At 34.3% G+C, this 16,357-nt stretch overlaps 1 protein-coding gene across 1 annotated transcript in view; it reads left to right on the top strand.

Annotated features, from left to right (window-relative positions):
- The window catches only part of AVEN (apoptosis and caspase activation inhibitor), an 81,762-nt gene that overhangs the window by 37,477 nt on the left and 27,928 nt on the right, over positions 1–16,357 (top strand). The window lies entirely within an intron of this gene.

The raw sequence follows: 16,357 nt of genomic DNA on the forward strand, positions 1-16,357 counted from the left end.
TTGCTGGTATGGCTGAAGTAGTAAAAGCTTCAAGCACACTCCACTAAGCACTCCAAAGGGCCTGTAGTCCATCTTGTGACTGGATGTGTACTGTGTGACAGTCAGTGCTGCACCAGGAGACTACTTCCTTGCACAGTTGGGTTATCTTGGACTCACAGGGTGGCCTGATGAGGAATTCCATGTCCATAAATAACATCAGTTGATATGAAGTTCTCACACCTCTGAGGCGGTAGTAAGGAATCACAGGCAATCCCTGTACAGGCTACATCCCTCTTCTTCGTTTAATTTGGATCACAGGCATGTTGTACTTGGACAGAATTCTGTTTCAGTTCCTAGTTTTTTGAGTGGTCTTATGTACACAAACTTACTATGTAGCTTTAGTTAACAACATGCTGAAACTCTGCACCTGAAAATTTGATCTAGGGTGAATAATGTACTTACCTGCTTTAAGAAGAGAGCTTTATAAATGTTGCATAAGAATGGAGCAGAATACTTTTAAAAAAACATTTAGCATTTTAAGTGTGTGAGCATTTGATTTGAAAGCTCACTGAAATTTCGTTGCAATCTCAGTGATATTTAATATTTACAGTATCAAAGCTGGTAGCTTTGCTAATAGTATTAAGCCATGAATTATCTGTGTTAGTCCATTCACGATTAATAATTATGGTTTCTACAAGTCCTAAAGGCCAAATATTACCCCCACTGTATGAAAGTAATTTGTCAAATATATTGGAAAAAACCATTTTTCTAATAAGACTGAGTAATCAGGAAAGTTGTATCTCAATGAACCATTTTTACAAGTTAGAAAATGCGTGATAATCACTAATGTTGTAAATTAATTGCAAAGTAATTTGAAAAACCACTAAAAGAAGACATAGTGTTAGAGCATTTTCCTTTTTGACAATTTTATCAAGTATTTACCATTTATCTAACAAACAGCTATGCACATGGAAATGTTATTTTTACCATTTTTCTGAATATTGTCATTCAGCTTTTAGAGAGCTGTAAGTTTACCTGCTTCAAGCAAGTTGATAACTAGTGGTTGCTTTTTAGAGAAAAGCAGTGTATTTATCAGAATTTTTAAATTGCCGAATTACTAATGTTCTGAAGAAAATGTCATCATTATTTCTGCTTTTGTTGCCTAGAAGTATATCTTACCTTTGTGAACAAAATACTCTTTTGCCTTCTTTTATCCTTTTTTTTTAGTGGGGGGGGGCAGGGGGTCTGTGTATTTGTTGTGGTCTCATATCAATAATTATCAATTATTGCAGATTAAATAATTCTCTTTTGTCAATGGACTATTTCATTATCTTCCAGCTAAATGAAGTTCATCTGCAAACTGTACTTTTCAATGTTTTATATAGAATACATTGTGTCTGAAAATAAAAAACAGTCTTCAAAGTTTTAAAATTTTGAAATCAATTGGACAATTGACACAGAATAATTTTTGGCTTAAGAATGTGTCAACCTAAATCTTAAAATTATTTTGAATTTAACAGCAGTATCTGCTCATTCTAATGTAATATCTGCTCATTCATATCTAGTTCTCAGTGAAAGTAGATATTTAGGCATTTCTTAAAATTGTCTTCTCATTAAATAGGTATTTCTGGTAGCCTGGAAAATTATATAGATCAACAAGCTCAAAAGAGAAATGGAATGAGATAACTTAGAATAAAAGGTATTTTTGTTACCTAGGAAATGAGTGAGTAAAAGTACTTAGCACAACTCTTATCATGTCAGACATCTGAGGGCTTTTGTATTTCCTAGATTTTACTTGTGGCAGTAAAGCAAGACTTCAGACAAAGTGGCTTTAATATGAAATTATTTGATAAAACAGAGAAATAGTTTGTTTTCTACTTTTCAAGTCAAAGTGTTGCTAGTAGATCTAGTAGATTAATTTGGATATAATGCTGTAATAAAAATGTATACCACTACTCCTAATAATGATAATTTAACATTATTTCTATTGCTGTTGGTTGCTACTAACATTTTGTTGAAAATTTTTTCAGTAAAATTTTGCAAGAATGACACTTGAAGTTAAACTATTCAACTATTCTTTTTTTTTTTTTTTTTTTTTGAGAAAGTTAATTGGTGTGCTGACACAGATTCTAATGAATTTGTTTTAGAAGTCATACTTTGAGAATTTTTGTGTATTAAAATTTGCCTGTCCTGGTATGTCTTTTCCCTCATTATTTCAATGTTAGAAACAGCGAAAGATTTCTGCTTTTGTTTAACACAGTGTTAGAAAGGGTAAGTAATGATTGTTTCACAAATATATGAGCTTCAATTATATTTTTAATCACATTTTAATTAATGGATCAGTATTTGTGAATGTGGTGTCTGTTTGATTCAGCCAAATTACAGCAGGTTGCTGTTACTAAACTGTTCAGACTGGTAGCAAATTATGGAACTGTTTTGAAGACTGAAGAGTTTTGCATAATTATTGTTTGTCAACTTGTGATATCTGATGAATATGTGCTCACCAGATGCTGGCCAGATATCTTTCAATTGACTCTATTTTTAGACTGTTCATGAGCAAAATGGATTATGACCTTGGATTTGTTTTGAATTTTGCACTATTTTAGCAGCCCTACTCCTTACCTGTGTTAAAGGCAAGTTTTTCAGGTTTTGTGGGGTTGTTTTTTGTTTGTTTGTTTTGTTTTGTTTTTTGTAAAGGTAAGGAGCAATAACACTGTGACCAAAAAATTTGGAAGACTTTGTGGGGGACCACATCAAAGATTTTAAAGTTTTGCTTATGCATATTCTTCCTTTCTCTCTCAATTTGATCTTTCTAGTTGCCATAACAACTTCATAATAGCGGCACATTTACTGCTGTAGGTTGTGTCAGCACTTGCATTAAAAGCTACTGTTTTCAGGAATTTCTAATTTATTCATAGGCTTAAATATGGCATATAGTAAGTCTATGTAATTGGTTTTAATGTATGGTACCAACTTTTTGAAAGTTGCTGTTGTTTGAGCTCTGATGGCATGTATAAAATAGCATATTGTTCCAAGTGGCTTTTTTTCTTTTTTTACTGAGAAGCAGCAAAACATTTTTAGTCTAAAATTAATTTTGACTGGTTCCCATCTGCCAGAGGTATGAGAATCAACATGTTCTTTTGCTCTACCACAATGCCCCATCATGCCTGCATCCAGTTAGACCCATCTGTTCCTGTTAGTTAAAAGGTTAGTGTGAACATGGAGCTTTTCTGGGAAGCAGGAAAATTAAAACCTTTTTAATAACAGAGCTTCATGTCTCATTACAAAATAAGTATTGGACATCTTTAATACTTTTATAATTATTTTTAAGTTAAATAAAAACTAGCAATGTTCAGTGAATTTTTGAAAGGCAAGAATTAGCGTGTGAGTCTGTTTCTAGTATTGAAAAAAAGTCAGTTATTCATTTTAGGTGCTCTTCTTCTTACAAGAGTTTTAGCAGGGAATTAAGCATAACTGCAATACAACTTTCTGAAATCTGGAAATTGTTTAACCTGGGAAACGTGTCAAAGCAGTTGCATCATTTGCTGAAGGTGTTCTGTAACTCCTTGAGTGATTTCACTAAGCCTGTGATAAGGGGATCTTTTAAAGACAAATTTTCACCCAAATAGATTTTGGGAGTTTTATTTAAATGCATTTATTTCAGGCAAATTTACAAGGCACAGCACAAACTTGCTGCCCTGAAAAATTATGAATTATATACTTGTGAGAATTCATGGGATTTTTGTTTGCTTTTTTCCTTGCCTATTTATTGCCAAATATATTGCAAGACACTTGCCCCTAAAACAAAATTATGTGGTTTTGCTGTAGGAGACAGTATAACAGTATGTTATAAAAAAGCCCTAAAACTTTCATATTTCATTAGTTTCCTTTGAAGTCTTTACTTACATAAAATTACTTAAATTTGAAGCATGTTTTTATTTTCTTTAGTTAATCTATGGTTCTACTTCACTGTAATGAAATATAGTGGCAGCTATTTAGACATTTGTATCACCTTGGTTGATGTTTGTAAAGCTTCAGCAGCAACGTGTTACTTTAAAAGAATGACTAAATAGATTTGAATGGTCTATAGTAATCACAGCTGTTCATTTCAAAGGTAAATTTTTTTGATTTTTGCTCTTAAAGTAAAATATATCTAATTTAATCATCCTAGTTACAAAGTATTTATTTAAGTATATCTTATTCTGAAGAAAGATCTTAGGTACATCTCAACTGAGAAACAGAAATAGTTTTTTGAAGCTCATTGGTATCTTCAGCACAGACTTCCTCTTTGATTCTAGACAGGTGAGCTATTCAGCCTGGATATCCTATGTCCAAACACTTCATTGCCCTTTTATTGCTTCACTTCTTAATGTGCTTTCCACTTCCCTGCCAGAATTGGTTTAATTATTTACTGTTTTCTATAGCATTCACGGAAATTCTGTTGGTCAGCCTTCAGCTGAGCTAAGGTTAAAATTTTAAGTTTCAGACTTATCTGAAAGGTTTTAGTTCCCTGTAGGTTTCTTCCCTGGCTTGACTAATGTTGTTTGTGAGCCATGTGTGTAGATGTCACCCAGCAGATAGTCATGTGGCTGAAGAACACATGCCCGTAATTCAGGTGGTTTCATAGTGATGTTATGTGGTTCATTCTCTGTCTTGTGATGTGACAAATAAGCTTGATGTTTGTATTCTGCAGAAGAGCAGAGCAGTCCCATGAAAGACACAAGACTTGCTAGTTTCCCAGTAAGAGAGGAATGATCTCTGAAGTTTTCCAGGAGAGGTAGAAAAACAGGTCTTGTTGAAAAACCTCAATAATCTTCCTGCTGTATCTCTGCTTTCATACATGTATTATTCAGGAGGTCCTTTTTTCCTGCTTTTAGACTGTATGCAGGTTTTTCTAAAGACTCATTTTATAAGCTTGGCAATTTTCAAGTGAAATTTGTACACAAAACATATAATTTGAACTTACCTAATAATTAGGACACAATTAAGGACTACCACAGTGGTACAGTTTAAAATCTAGCCCATTAAGTAATGAATTAATTATATTAAAAATATTGGAATTTAGTTTGCTTTTCAAAATTTTCTGTTACTGTCCAGTCTATTAAGTAACCTTTCATGTTTCATGCGTTTTAATCCTTTCATTTTACTAGTTTAAAAGCATCTACTGGAGCCTTTGCTAGAATGAAGAATTAATGAAGTAATGAATTCACTGTTGCAGGCTACTTAAAAGCTACTTCTAACAATAGATAAGGAAGTCTAAAGCAGAAAGGAATCCAGCTCTTGTTTGGAAGGGGAATATAAATGAATGAGGTACCACTGAGAGTGCACACTGGAAGGCTGAAACATTAAGAAAGATGAGAAACAAATGTCTCTCCATCCATCATAAGTACATTACCTTGCTGTTTTTTACAGATGTAGGGGCATTCTTTGTTGAGATTCATTCTTTTGCATTCTCTTGCTTCAGCATTTCGCCATTCAATTAAAGAATCCTGGGAGCTGAAGTTTCTCTCTGCCCACTTGTGGAGCAGGGACTGGGATTGTGTCTCAGAAAGAGGATATTCTGGTTTGTTTTGGTTTTTTTCCATCCTGAGGATTTATTGCTGTAGCATTGGCAACTGGGAAAAAAAAAACTCAGTAGAACAACGATATAATTATGTGTGATAGGTTCCACTTAACTCTGTTTAATTTTAAAATTATTTTAGAATTTTGAGAAATACTGTATTTTGCTATCTCATGTTTCTTTTACAATTTCAAGGATGCTGTGTTTGCAGGATAAACTAAATGTAAAGCAATACTTATCTGTTTGCATGCTGAGTGTTTTAATTATGCTCAGTTACAATTTCTTAAATTGCCTTTTTAAAAGTTTGTCAAGTGAAGATGTCCCAGGAGAGAATTAGCCTCTTGCCGAGTAGTGCTGGTGTAATGCAGATAGCACCTTCAAACACCTATTTGGGTTTGCAATTCTGGTTTTGTCACTGAAACTACAGGTCAAAAAGTGTACCCTCACGCCTTAGTGTCCAATGCATCTTTCTCCATCTGGATTAGGAATGTACAGTAGGAAAAGCACTTTTAATAATTATCTAATTATTTAAATAGTACTTTAATGCAATTATTTTCCATTTCCATTCAGCTGGGGATTATGAGAATACATACTTTGTTTTTTCATTATATACTTTTTTGAGTGACTCAATGTATGAACATATTTGTCAGATGGATTATGAGTATTGTGCTTTATACCTTATCTCAGCCTTATTGTTAAGGAATCTCTGTCTTTTCTTCCAATCACACAGACATCAAGTCTCATAGGGGAGCACAAGACTCATACTTCTGTGATTTGTCACATGGGCTCCTGCCACACTGCAGGCATCCTGCATAATGGCAGCAAAAGACTCCTGTCTCAGTACCCTTCTGTCAGCCCATGTGCAAAGCTTGCTTGGGTAGAAGAGGAAAGGTTTGCAGACCAGAGAGGCCTGGCCATCAAGAGCTGGGTGAGAGGCAGCAGGGCTGTGCAGAAGCACAGAGGAAGCCTCAGGCCCTATCTTGCAGCTGTGGTACCTGCAGGACAGCATGTGTCTCACAGGAGGAGATACAGATAGATGTCTTCATCATCAGTGAACAGACTTGCCCATTCCCATTGTTGTGCTTAATGCATACAACTTCTACATTTGATTCTGGTATACTTCAGGGAACTTTTTGGGAAAGCCTGTCTTGTTGATTGCCACTTCAATATAGAGACAAATGTTAAAATTCAATGCTTACAAAATAACACATCTATGCAGTTAAGATATCTCCTAAAGAGACATGACCACTTGTGTGATGGGAAGACACAGGAAGTTAAGCTGTGGTTTTGTTCATCCAGAAACTTTGAGAATCTTCAGAAAAGTCAGGCTTTGCTTCCTGCTGGGTATTTGAATGGAGCGATGTTGCATGAAATTTACCCTCAGATAGAATAGACTGTGTATGCAGAGGAAGCTTTATTTTGCTGTCCTTTGTCTTTCTAGGAGATTTGTTTGACCTGCTTCTTGAGGAACAGCATATTTTCCCTGTCACCTGTTTTCTGCAATTTGAATTAATTTTTTGGGGGTAGCCATCAAGGACCATCTTTTTACTTTCCCATGCAGGGAATGGGGAGTTGGGAAGGTTATTGTCTGCAAAAACCATATTTGTTGCCTATGTGCAGCCAGCCAATAATCAACTATCAAAAATTTTTACTATTTGTACATTTAAGCAAACTAGGGAATTAGTGTTCATTGGCTACAAGTTGCATAGTTCTCTTATTTATTAGTATTCTATCTTATGTTGGTTAATGATTTTCTCATTCCCCACGCTAATTGCTCCACATGCTCAGGCTTTCTCTTTTTTTGAGCTGGTGTGTTTCTTGTTCCAGTGGTCACAATCTCCCCCTGCTGGAATTACCTTTTAGGCAGTTGGAGCTGATTTCAGCACAGTTGCTGGGTTGAGTTTATTGGTTTCTTCCTTACCTTGGGAGTTCTGCCAGGTGGTCTATAAATTCTGCATTCTTTGTGTCCACTTTCAATGGGCATCCTACTTCCCAAGCCTTGTTAACCTCCCGCTAGGTCTGAGATTGCTGAAGCATGTCCAGCTCTGTACAAGGCAATTCTACCAACAAGTAATTTGTGTTTCTAACTCATTTGGAGCTTGCTTGTTAGCTGCTCTCTGTTTCACAGATTAAGTCTCCCTTCTTGTTGATTAGGTTTGAAAGCATAAAAAAATCAAACTTCAAAGAACATCCTTTCTTAAAAAGATTTTTGTATAGTCCACATTTTGCAACTGTGTTGCAGTATCATGTTTAACAGCAAGACATAAAAATAAGAAATTAAATCTTAGAATACAGAAGTTGACTGTTATCTGTGTGCTTTAGCTCTTTTTTGACTGGTCCAAGATATGTAAAAAATTACCTTCTAGAAGCAAATGGGATCTGGAAAACAGCAACTTGCTTTTCAATAACTTTCGAGTAGATTTAGGAACAATGAGCAATGAGAGAAATTCCATGCACTTCATCTATTAGTGAGATTCTAGAAATATTTGAGACTATTTTGTGTATTAGTTGGGACAGTTAGCAGACAGTTCAGTGCCCTTTTTTTTCTTTTTTTTTTTTTAGTATCATTCATTGAGTGTATGGATAGATATTTATGCTTCAGAGACTTCCTCTTTTATCATTGACTTTCTTGTTATCTCAGTAAAAACTCCTGGAAAAAAATGTCTTAAATGTATTAAAAAATATCTAGAAAATTTTATGGCTGACAACATTTTCTGCCTTGGAGAAAAGAAATGCTGTTTGTTTAATGAATTAAAGATGACTTTTACCTCCAACAGCCAAAGAGATGCTGCTATCTGTAGAAACACCTTGATTTACAGTCTTGGCTTTGAAACTGGTCCAAATGTGGACGGCTGAGTACAAAATGAACCCTCTTTTATAAAAAACATTGTTTCTTTTCATCAGGTGGTCTAGTTCTGGAAGTAAAAGAGATGATGAATGTTCTCTTAGTATATCAGAAAATAGTTGTGTAATTATAATGAAGTTTATTATAAAAGTATATTAAGCAAGTTGATTTAGACATTTTATTTCTTCTCTGTGTGTCCCAAATCACTGTAATCTTCTATGCAGACCATGCTGATAGCACAACTTCAACATTTATTGAGCATTTTGAAGTAATCCACAGGATATACATTCAAAAAATGTTAAATTATGTCTCAGTTAAAGAGTGGAAAGTATATATGGCCATTTGGAAGTATTTTATTTGATGTTCTTGAAATAAGGAAGCACTTTCTTTGGTGAGACCAGTGTTCTGAAAAATGACATTGGAGTAATCAAATATAGAAGATTAGTCTTAGGTAAATCTTAATTTTGTGTTACTTATAGTGACTTTGAAATAATATTTCATGTAAATTTTATAGTTTATACTTTTATAATACTATAAGCATGTAGTGGATGTGAAGGCTGCTTCTCTAGTGAATAATGATGAATGATGATATTTGTTGATAGTAATGGATATTATTATAATGGGTGGTATTTTATGAGAAGAATGAAATATAAAGAAGAAATGTATTTAAAGTTGAAAGCAAATGCAGAATTTAGAATTTATTCCATATGCAGAATTTAGAATTTATTCCATGTCTTGAAGCTGCAAGATGTTACTATTTTTTAAACAAATCAAGATTTTAATGAAGCTTTGTTTTATGGCATTCAGTAAGAAAAACTTTAGTAGTGGCAGAGTTTCAGGTGGCTTGCTACTGGGAATTCTTTGAAAGAGATGTTGCCTAGATAGTGATTTATATTTTTTTTGTCATGTTCTTAAATAGAAGTGGTGATGCCACTAATGGAATGTACTAAGGAAACCAGATTGTAAAAAATCAGTTCATTTATACTATTTGTTAATAAAAAATAAAAAATTAAATTATAGGAAACAGTAATATTTCTTCTGCAAGTATGAAGGCACAATTCTTTTCTGGTGTAACTGATTGCATTTTACCAGCAGTAATGCCCATCTGCTTCTCAGGGTTTCTTGGCAACTTCAGTGCACTAGAAATTATAAATGTTTTAAATGATACTGCAAGTTGTATAATTTTGTTTTACTGAAGCCCTTATTGGAACACACTGTTCTAACAAAGTGTGACTTGATATAATGTGTATTTATACTTTTTTTGTTGAGTTTGGCATGGAATTTTTTCAACATTTATGATTAAATAAATCTCTTAGAAGCGCTGGCACTCAACACAGAAAAGCGAGCTGTTGTAGAATGCATGTATTATAGAGTAAAATATTATTTTATTGGGTGTGTGTCATTAAATATTGGACGGATTAATTTAATGTCCAGGTAGACACTTACAGTAATTCTGTTTATCCTGATGAAAAATCAGATGACAGAGGGTCTTTGCTGTAATTATTCTACTCTTCCCATTTTTGTTTTACTGATCTGTAACTGTCTTTTGCTGGAAAACACAGGAAAACTGAGAGAGTTAAGATTGGAGAAAAATAGGAAAAGAAAATGGACACTTCAAACTAAAAAAAAAGCCCGAAACCAAACTACAGAAAATCTGAATTTGGCCTGGGAAAGAGATTACCTAGCAGTTTGTTAACATTTTACATGTGTGTTTGATACTTCTGATAAGGGTCAAAGCAATTTGATGATTCTGGTGTCATGAAGGAACTGAATAAGAGTCTGCTGTGGTAAAAAGAAGTGGAGTGGAAGCAGACAAAGGATTTAGCATAAGAGTAATTGAATATGAGATTGTTTTATAATTATCTCTGCTACTAGTTGTGTTGTAGGTTTTTGAATAAAAATGAGCAAAGCAATTGCCCTGCTGCTGAGCAGGGAGGAAAGTTGTGAACAGGTGAAAGCAGGAAAATGAAAGCTTTGAATATCTTCTTTTTTTGCATAAATTCACACTAACTAGATCCTCTCTGACTGGATTGCTAGCATATTTTTAACAGCACTTGGAAGTGGGTTCTATTAGATAATTCTGGAAATATTATCAGTTTCAAATTTCCACAACTATTTCCATAGTTGAAGTAATATTAGGGAGGAGAGAGTATCCTTCCTCTGTTGTTTCACTTTGCCTTAGGCAACTACTTGTCACAAGTCATGGAGGTGAGATACTGATAGATTGAACATCAGTCTGAATAAGTACAACCATTCTTATGTTGTAAAGAAAAAATATTAAATGGGAAGGTCTAGCCTTGGTGTGTTTCACTATCTCTATGTTTTATGCTTTGAAAGCAGGAAGAATTTCTTTATGAAAAGAGTTGTTAAGCTTTGGAACAGACTGCCTAGGGAGATGGTGTTCAAGAAATGACTAGACATGGCACTTAGTGCTGTGGTCTATTTGACAAGGTGGTGATCAGTCAAAAGTTGGATTTGAGAATCTTAGAGGTCTTTTCCAACCTAGATGATTCTGTGAAGCTATATGGATGTTACAGGTTCACAGGATAATTCAGGTTGTCAGAGTCTTTGGAAGGTCTCTAGTCCAGCCTTTTGAGCAAAGCAAGGTCAGCTGTTGTGCAGGGCTTTATCCAGTAGGGGTCTCAAAGGTTGGCATTGGCATAACCTGCTCCACTGCCTGACCCAAGGTGAAAATGTTTTTCCTTATATCCAGTCTGAACCTCTCATTTCAATTTATTTCAGTTGTTCTTGTCCTTAACCTCCATGCACACTGAGTACCCTGGCTCAATCATTTTGATGACCTCACCATAGGTATTGGCAGGCTGCTCTTAGGTCTCCCCAACGCCACCTCCTGCACAGACTGAACAAGTCTCATCCCCTCAGCCTTTCCTCACAGGAAGTGCTCCAGCCCCCAGCCATCCTCGTGGCTCTGCTGAACTTGCTGCCATTCATTGGTGTCTGTTCTGGGGGCCCAAAGCAGTGCAGTATTCCGGGTGTGATCTGAGCAGCTCTCAGGAGGCACTGCTGGCTCCTGAGCAGCCCCTGCTGCAGCCTGGCTACATCTTCATGGTGTAGATGAAAGCTGACGTAGCATGTACATTGCAGTGAGATGGAGTTTAGATTAAACATGGAAAAAAGAATAGTTATGTGAGAACAGCTAAATATTTTGAATAAACTCACTAAAGACACTGAGGAGTCTCTGTCACTGAAGGCCTTCTACCACAAGCTATAAAAACATCTTCCAGAAATTACATAGGAGTAGGTGAGCCTGCTTTGGAAGGAAGAATGTCTAGATTTTCATGTAAGACCTCTTCAAGTTCTGTGATTTCACAATAGTCTGAACAGGAACAAAAGATCCCAACATTTTCCTTCTAAATATTATTAACTGTTTGAATTAACTTTGCGTGAAATAATTATGTTTATATGAATGAACATAGCCCTACATACCATAAGCTGTAGAAGTGAAAACAGAGAAAAATATTTGAGATTATGTGTCACCATTTCTGTTCTGTATTCCATTTTAATCTGAATTATGAAAGTTCAGCACTCAAGCAAAACTCAGCGGTACCCTTTTATACTTCTCACAGTTAATGATACTGTTTCCATATTTTCTTTGATTACTGTTATAGTTTTCTCAAAATAGTATTCTTTTCTTGTGGTATATAAAGTGTTACTGTATCACTAAAAGTTGAAAGAAGAAACGTCTGAGGCAACTGGCAATCCTGTAAATGACCACTTGTATTTTTTCACTGTTTCTCTTCATGGTCTACTTTTTAAAGACTTACTTCAGACTCAGATTGGTTATATTGTCATTTTATTAAATCTTCATCACCTGTAATGCAGTGAGCATGATTTAAATTGTACTTTTGATTGTAATAAAGAGTACAAGTATCAAGGTGATCAAATAAAATAAAATTCTATACTGGGCTTCTAGATGACTGTGTGATTACCATATTTTAAAATTTTTATTACAAAACTATAAATATAATTTATTAAAATTTTGATTAGAAATTAGGAGCCTCTTGTCAGTTATGTCCATTTAAGTGATAGACTTTAGATTTAGCACCTGTATTTGTATCAAAAATAGAATGTATTCTATGTAAGAATGAAAATTCATTGAGTTTGCCTCTGAAGAAGCAGAAATCTACCCTGAAAAGATCTCTCTTCTTTTTCATGTCTCCAACCAAAACATAAACCAAAAGACTTGTGTGTATGTGTTCTGGTGCATTTGGCAATTTCAGCTGTAGTGAGGACCAGGGTCACTACTGCTTCCGCAGCTTGTTTGAAATACGTGTGTTAATGGTTGTGTTTCAATAAATTCTAACTAAAAGGGGAACATAAGGCTCAAAATGTAGTTAATGCATCATTACTTGATCTACTCCCTTGAGTTTTCTTCAGAATGCTTTCATTTGAAGAAACATTGATAGACATTGTTTCTGATGTACTGGTGTTACCAGAAATACTTAAATATTACTATGTATGACAACCTTCCTATTTGCCATTTGTATGTTTAAAAGGGACAAATGAATTAACAAAAAATGGAATTTCTCCATTTGGGGATTTAATAAACCTGTGCACTTTCGACTAAGTCTTAAGAAGTTCCAGGTTAAAGATAAAACTCTCTAAGTAGGTGTGTGTATGTGAAGAACTGTCTTTGCATGAAGAAACATGTTGAACAAATATATACACAATGTATTTATGTTTGTCTAATGATATATATTTTCCTTTTCCTGAGTGTTCTGCTGATCATAGAAGTACTAACATGGAATCCTATTAAAATACAGACCCAAACAAGTAGGAAGTAAGTTTAGGATGCATTCTCTGTGCATCTATTCATTGCAGAATTTAGGCAAGTTGCTTATTCTGGTATGAATAAGCGACTTAAGGCAGATATTGTCATGTGTGATTAATCCCATTAAAACCCAGGCACTATCTGTAGTAGACCAAACTGGAAAAAATAAAAAAGAAAAGGTGCTTTGTGCAGTCTTATCCTCTGCTCTTGTAACTGGTATCTATAATTGTGTATAAGTGAGAGACTGTTAGGACTGTAAATATGCTTTTCCTTTCTGACATGTTTCTTGCCTGTTGCTTGGTTACCAGTACTTTGCCACATATATGTGAAAGGTATTAGCTCATTCTTCTGTCTTCACTCTTTGAGCTTTAGTGAGGAGATACATGATCAAAATTCATGATTTTATTTCTCTGCCTCTAGCTATTAAGGGTTAAATGACTTATCATCCTAGGAGATTTAGAAGTGGTTATGCATAATTTATTAATTTCATATGGAAAAATAGGCTGTTTCACTATATATGTGTGAGTCTTTCAGAGTAGCTTTGATTTTTTTCTTTTGTTTTTAGTTTTTTTTCCCTTTTTTTAGAAAGTAAGATTCTTTGCTAGTTGCTATGGAACAGCCGAATGACTTACCATAAACTGTCATCATGACCTTTCCCAATGATGGTAGTCTTTGCAGTTTTCCTGCTAACTTAACCACAGTATAATGTTAGTGTCAGGATCACTACAGAATGACACACAGTATTTTAAATATTTCTGTGGTGTCTGTCACCATAGTGGTAGTTTTCATGGTAGTTTTCAACAAAGTAGAATGAAGGGGTAAAGAATGCAGGTTAATATATGTTATATTTATTTAACTGCCTGATTTTAAAATTTCCCCTTGAATAGTCATGGAAGTAGGAAATAGAATTAAGAGATTGTCTTTGAATAGATGTACACAAGAGTAGCCATATTTCATCTGTCTTGTATCTTCCTCTCAAAAAGAAAGGATTGATACTTGATTTGTAAATTGTGTACCTGAGTCAAACAGGCAAAAGTGGAAACAAGTTGAAAAAATTCTTTAATGTCAGTTGAATGTATATTAATAGAATGATTGTAACTTGAGCAGTCCAGAGTTTTTAAATGAGTCTTCAATGCACTGCATTCGGTTTTCCTAAAATATTATTTTTCTGTACGTATTAATTTTGGTAGGCATTTTATAATTTCAATAATGTTAACTGGTATTTGTTACAAATGTGCCATTTTACAGTAATTTCTGAAGCAAGTATGTCTTGGGCTATCAGGTGTTGGAAGAGTAATGCCATAGTGGCATTTTCTCAAACATGTTCATTAATGTAAAATATTTTCAGGTAAGATTTAACCTTATCTATTTAACTTTTTAGAGTACAAGAAAAAAAGACAATGTCAGCATGATGTTAGCACTGAAAACTCTAATGTATATTAATGTATACATTAAAGTTTAAAATGCTTCTTTGTGAGGTAGTTGCTTTAATAAAGTTCCTTCTCTGCTTTCTGGAAGATTAGGTGTATAAAATATGAACTGTGTCTAAATCTGATAATTTCTTTAAGAGCTACCTGCCATTTTTGGCATATCACAGTTTACTTTAGCTTTACTAAAGAGAAAAAACCTCTTACACTTGAACACAAATATCCATCTTTATTTTTTAATGTATTCCAATTATCTTTCTGCTTCAGTAAATCTGGTTAAACTCTACATTCTTAAGGTGTTACCGGTTGTAAAACCGTGGGCTTCCGCTGCTTGTCACCCCAATGGGAGAAAAAGCAACAGGGAAGCATCTCCTTCCCTGTTTTTTGGAGGGAGCATGGACTACTTAAAAAATGTGCCTAAAAGCCTGTGTAACTTCTAATCTCAAAATTTGAATAATCTTTCGTTATTCTTTTCAAATCCTTTTCATTTGTAAAGTAGTTTGGCACTAAAAAATCAAATTGTGTAAACTTTCTACAACAATTGCAAGTATTTCCTCTTATATCACTCTAAGTAGCCGTTAGGGAATGAGATTGTGTCTTCATTAATGGAACCGAAAGCAGATATTGATTTGGAGCTTTATGGCTATCTATGCAAGTATTGACATCTGCTGTTCTTTACTTGCTGTTGTTTATTCAATTACAAATAAAATGACTGCTTACTACTAGTCCTATATCAATACACTATTATTATCATATTACATTTTGAAGGGGTTTTGCTTAAGAAAATGGTGCATATTTTCTAAAAGAACAAACAATTTACCCTATTTAATAAAAGCAATAAGATCAAAATCCCTCAGAAATAGTAGCTTAAGATGAAATAAAAGCAGTAAGATAAAAATCCCTTAGAAATTGTAGCTCGAGTTGAATTTAGCTTGTATTTAGTTCCGTACTTTGCAGTTCTTAGAGGTCCCAAAATGCTGTCTGGAGTGGTTTTCAACAGTGAAAGGCGGAATGTGGCTTTAAAAAATGCCAAGTCGGCAGAGTAAGAGCAGTTGGCCTGAAGGCAGGGGAGAGGCTGATGTGAACATAAAGGTGTCTTTCTTTCCTCCAGTTCTTCAGTTTAGTTTCAGTATTCTCATTTGAGTTCAGGTAAACACTTGACTGAAATTTTGATCTTAATGGAATTGGAGAAATAAGAAGTTCATGTTGTAGTTTTGATATTAATTTTTAATGCTAGCTTTATCTTGAGGTTTTTGAACACATTTACATGGCTGATCATATTTATGAGGAACTGTATCCTAAAGAAACAGATAGAACAAGCCTTGTCTATGCTAATATGTTATTTTAAAAATGTTTCCAGGTGAATTTGTATTACCCAAACTTGGTATTTCGTATGTGTCTGAGCATCAGTGAAATTCACTGATAATAGATTTAATTTTTTACTGCTAACGTAGTCTATATATCAGAGGCTCATTTTAAAGACTAAGGTAGAGATTCAAGTTTAAACACTCCCTTCTCCAGCCATGAACTTCAATGTTAATGATGGTAATAGCAGAAAGAATCAGTGCTATTTCCTCCATCCCTTTTACAAGCCGAAGAAAAAAAATCCATGTCACTAGTTTGTTTATATAATACATTTTACAAACTAGTTTATTAGTTACAGTAATACAAATAATCCTTTAAATTTCATTATAGATTAAAGGATAGATTCTGCCACCTTTATTCGTAGTCAGTTATGCCCTGTTTTGCAAGCC

This window comes from Taeniopygia guttata, chromosome 5, assembly GCF_048771995.1.
Source record: "Taeniopygia guttata chromosome 5, bTaeGut7.mat, whole genome shotgun sequence".
NCBI classification, from domain to species: Eukaryota; Metazoa; Chordata; class Aves; order Passeriformes; family Estrildidae; genus Taeniopygia; species Taeniopygia guttata.